Genomic DNA, 4,686 nt, shown 5'->3' on the forward strand with positions numbered 1-4,686 from the left:
TTAAAAAGCAATTTTCAAAAGAGTACAAGTCTACCACTTTTGGGCTAAGTCTGATACACTTCTAATTCTCACATTTTCACTCGCTGGCCTTCTCACTGTCTCTCTCGGTCTCTCTCTCACTTCGACCCCTCTCAATTTCTTTCTCACTAATGCTTGAGCATTCCTTCTTATTGGGCTACTGATTTTGATATGTTTCCTCAGAGCATGTGCTGTAAAAAGGCAAGTTTCTCTCTTCTTGCTTAGTAATCAATTTCCCCCAATTTTTATTGACCCGATTTTGTGTTCCCAACTTTCAATTTTTGGGTAAATTCTCTTCTTCTCTATCATTTGTATAGTTTCCCCAAAGTTTCTTACCCTAATTAGCAATCACCATCATTTGCAATCACCTTTTCTACCCTACTTAGATGATCAATTGTTTCAATTTCTCCCCAAATTTTATTGCCCTAATTTAAAAAAAAAAATTTTCTGCCCAGGACAAGGAGGGCATCCCCGGGACCAGCAGCACCTCATCTTCACTGGCAAGCAGCTCGAGGACAGCCGCACCCTAGTCGACTGCAACATCCAGAAGGAGTCAGCCCTCCACCTCGACGGTGGCGCCAAGAAGCACAAGAAGAACACCTGTACCAAGCCGGCGGTGACTGAGGGAAATTCTCCCCCTCTTTTTCATAAACTTTATTGTTACTAGTCTAATTGAACATTAGCAGCATGTTCTTATTTTGAAGATTTGGGTTTGTTACTGCAAATCGTTGAGTTATTGAACCATTTGCATCATGAGCTGTGCCTCGTTAACTTGCTTATTTGTGAGTTGTGTTATAGAGGTTTCTGTGGGAAGCTTGTCGAGACACTACTTTAATCATCTTGATGGTAGCTGCGGCTGCTTCTTTGGCCCTTGGGATAAAGACAGAGGTAAGCTTAATTTTTGAGTTTGCTCTAATTATTATTATTATTATTTTAATTTTAAGGATAAGTTCACTCTTAATACTTATTTTGAATTGAGAATTGTAAGCCCTATAAAGTTTTTTCTGTTTAATAATTTTGTTGTACTACTATATGTTTGAGATCATGATTTTGTTAGTTGTATGAATTTTAAATCTTGTCTTTTGATTTTCTGACAAGAATGGTATCTGTCCCTATCAAATTCTTATAGATTAAAGTATTTTTTAATATACTTGTGATTTACTAGCTAATCTGAGTGGAAAATGGAAAATGCTGACATGTTTTGATTGGTTAATTTTGATTTGGTCTTGCCATAGTCTAATATGTTGTTTTCCAGGGTATAAAAGAAGGATGGTATGATGGTGGAAGTATTGCGTTGGCTGTCTTTATCGTCATTGTTGTAACAGGTATTATGACAAGTTTAGCAAAGAAAGTTGGTACAATGTGTGGTTAATTAATGACCAGAAATGCAGTTAATTTCGATTCTGTGGAGAACTGAATGAAATGTATTACATCCCCCCCTGTTGGAAGTGCTCTATCTTTGTGTAAATGTGCGCACTCACAAATCGACTCTCATTTCCTTTGTTTCCATTTATTTATTTTTTTAGAAACCTGGACAAGTTGCTCCAAATCATTGCATTTGTACTTTGCCTTAAAAGCTGTATATTAGCTATGGATGTAGTCCTGCAAGTTAAGATACTGTAGACTTTTTTTTTCTGCTAACTTATAAATTCATTCTAGAACACAAACCTCTAAGGTTGCATCTCAAGTCTAAGGTGTTGCATCTGGTGACTGAGAAATCTGGTGATAGAGTTCTAAGGCTGCATCTCAAGTCTACTTAAGGACTTGTACTAGTATCATTTTGGAAGAGCTTGGTAAGAGGACCAAAACTCATCAATTAGTTTTGATGTGAAAAAAGATCTTCCTCCGTAAAAATTCATGAACTAGGAATGTTATTAGAACAGCATGGACAGCTTCTTATGGTATGTTTTGAGAGTCCATGATTCTCCAGAATATACTTGTTAGCCTTACTTGTGCTGAATTTCACATGTTTCACTATTTTTTAAGGGCAAAGGTGCTTTGGCCAAAATGTTTTGCTTGCAAATGTGTTGACCACATTTACTTCTCTGCCTAGTATGTTCCTTTTGTTAAGTTTACAAGGGAGAGGTCAATCCTCTTAAACAGAAACAAAACATAGGGTCGCAGCCCCTAAAATATTTGCACCACGCAATTCACTAAGTTCCTGTGGCGGTTCTGTTATAATCTGCATCCCAGATTCTTTGTTGACACTACTTTTAGCTAGCTAGTCTGCACACTTACTTCTTTCTCCAAACATGTTGTAGCCAGGATTCCCGATCCCTGCTTAAAACATTCCTGATCTGACATATTAGATTGTATAGTGGTGAGTCCTGTCCTGCTCCTTGTATTAGTTCGAAAGCTGCCTTGCAATTCGTGTCCAGAATCACTCTTCTTTCTCCAGAGTTCCAAGCCATTTTTATCCTTTTGAATACTCCCCACAGCTCTGCTAAGTGCTATCATATTATCTATTAGCCCAATATTCACTATAAAACCTGTTTTCCATCTCCCCCAGCTATCTATATGTCCCTTTTCAAATTAATATGGCTTTGCCTCTTCTACTTGGAATAATGCTAAATTGAGAAGTGTACATCTTGCCACAGTTAATTGCTAATTATTGATAGTTTCACGTCTTACATGGTAGTTTGTTCTCCATATAGCATTATTTTATACTGTATAATCACAAACTTTTTGCTGGATGTAGGTTGGATTTTCTGTTAACGGAGTAATAATACTAACTTTTATGTGGGTTTTGAAGGCATTCCTTGAGGTAATACCTTTTCTTTTCACATGAATGGTTCCCATTTTTGGTGCCATTCTTGAAGTAAATTTCACTGTGAATGTTTTGCAATGTCCCGCCACTTGCCTAACTCACTAGTTTGATTGGAATACAATATTAAGGGGTGCTGGTTTTCTATGGAATTAATACACCATGACAAACAGCAAAAGTAATTTCAGAGATCTAGAACAAGAAAGTTGTTATTTGCTTTTAAATGGCAAAGAAACATTCTAGTTATGTTGGTACACATTGCTCCTACTTGACACCTTATATCATGATCGACATTACTTTGGTTATCATACTTGACACCTTGTATCCTCTGTGGTGCATTAGTTTGGATTGTTTTGGTTTAGTTTAGTTTAGTTTATTTGAATGTTTTAGCTAAGCAAGTGAACTGAAGTTGCTTTTCCTTTAGTGTTGTGCTTATCGTCTTATCAACTGGTTATATTGTTCATAGCAGTACTTATATCAGTACTTGTTATAGTAGTGCTTGTTGCCTTATCAACTTGTTATATTATTCCTTTGAGGCTGAAGTTTAATAGCAGTACTTATTTCTTGAGCTAATTTGGTGCATTAGTTTGGGGCTGATTTTGATTTTCTTTGGGGCTGATTTTGATTTTGATTTTGAATGTCTTAGGACGATGGAAGGTAACTTTGGTCCGGATCTTCTTGGCTTTCTTCTTAAAAGTTGTCCCAGATTTGACAAATTTGGCAACCTTGGCTGCCTGAGCCTTTGTATCAAGCTTTTTTGTGGTGTCAGCTTTAGGAGCCATTGCTGAAAACTGCCTTACAAATCTTTTACCTGAGGGGAGGAGCTGAGTGTTGCTGAAGCGGCTCTGTGTTGAAATTTGGGACTTGGATTTGTTTTGTAAAGCTACCTCGAGTTATGTGTGAAATTTAGGCCAAATACCACTTATCAAACTATCTATAGGGTGTTGTTGAACTTCATTATGATATTTGAATGCTTATATGATATTTTGACATTTCGTAATGCAATGGATGCATTCATTTGCTAATTATAAATCATTGTCATTTTTTTCCATTTATAGATATAATTGTTGTAGGAAAATTTTCAATTTTCATGGTGATAAAGAGTTATCATTGAATCAGAATTTTCCATTAATAACAATCTGCGGTCATAAAATTAAAAAGTGTTTAGTGACAACAAAAGTCGTCAGTAATTAGTCTATACCAATGACAATTACATATCACTTTTAGTGACGACATTTATTTGTACATCATTGACAAGATACTATGTCATCACTAAAATTATAATAATTATTGACGACATCAGTTGTCACAAAAGAGTTCCATTCACTGACGACTTTTATTGTCGTCACTATATACTTTTACCGACGGGCCTTCAGTGACGACTCTGTGACAACTAGAAAGTTATCAATAAAAGTTATCAGTGACGACTTTTTATTTTTTTGTGACAAAAATGGCTTGTCACTGAAGACCAAATTTCTTGTAGTGCCTAATATCCAAATGCTATGCATAAAAAGGGTAAAAAAAGGGAAAAGAATAGCCAAATCAAATTCTTGGACCCACTTAGGAAGTCCCCAGTGGAGTCGCCAGCTGTCGCGCCCCACTTTTTGATGTGGTGTGAAAATAGTGTGTGGATATGTATGTGAACATGTGTGAAAGTGAAAATAAAAGGCCATGAGACTTGAAAATGCGACGGTTTGGCCAAACAAAGTTCAAAAAGGGTTTTTGAATGGAAAATGGAGTCGCCACTTGGTATAGAGTTAGGGTGTACCAAGTCACCCAAAAAGTGGCTTTTTGGAAAGCAAAGTAAACAAACCCCTTTTTAAGAACTTTTAGGTCTACGTAACCAAAGCGAGGGATCGGGGGTCACATTTAATAAGGGAGAAGGCAAAGGCAAAGCCTAAGGC

The 4,686-nt window shown here is 36.6% G+C and overlaps 1 long non-coding RNA gene across 2 annotated transcripts; it reads left to right on the forward strand.

Annotated features, from left to right (window-relative positions):
• Positions 1 to 670: 670 nt before the first annotated feature.
• LOC113757306 lies at positions 671 to 3,814 on the forward strand. Of its 2 annotated transcripts, XR_003466246.1 has the most exons (5): positions 671 to 728; positions 817 to 906; positions 1,274 to 1,343; positions 2,717 to 2,782; positions 3,429 to 3,814. It is a non-coding gene; the product is annotated as an uncharacterized LOC113757306 (long non-coding RNA). The 2 variants fall into 2 exon arrangements; XR_003466245.1 differs by lacking the exon at positions 671 to 728 and having other exon boundaries at positions 746 to 906.
• The last annotated feature ends 872 nt before the right edge of the window (positions 3,815 to 4,686 follow it).

Source organism: Coffea eugenioides, unplaced genomic scaffold (assembly GCF_003713205.1).
Source record: "Coffea eugenioides isolate CCC68of unplaced genomic scaffold, Ceug_1.0 ScVebR1_2937;HRSCAF=4062, whole genome shotgun sequence".
In the NCBI taxonomy this organism is placed as follows: domain Eukaryota; kingdom Viridiplantae; phylum Streptophyta; class Magnoliopsida; order Gentianales; family Rubiaceae; genus Coffea; species Coffea eugenioides.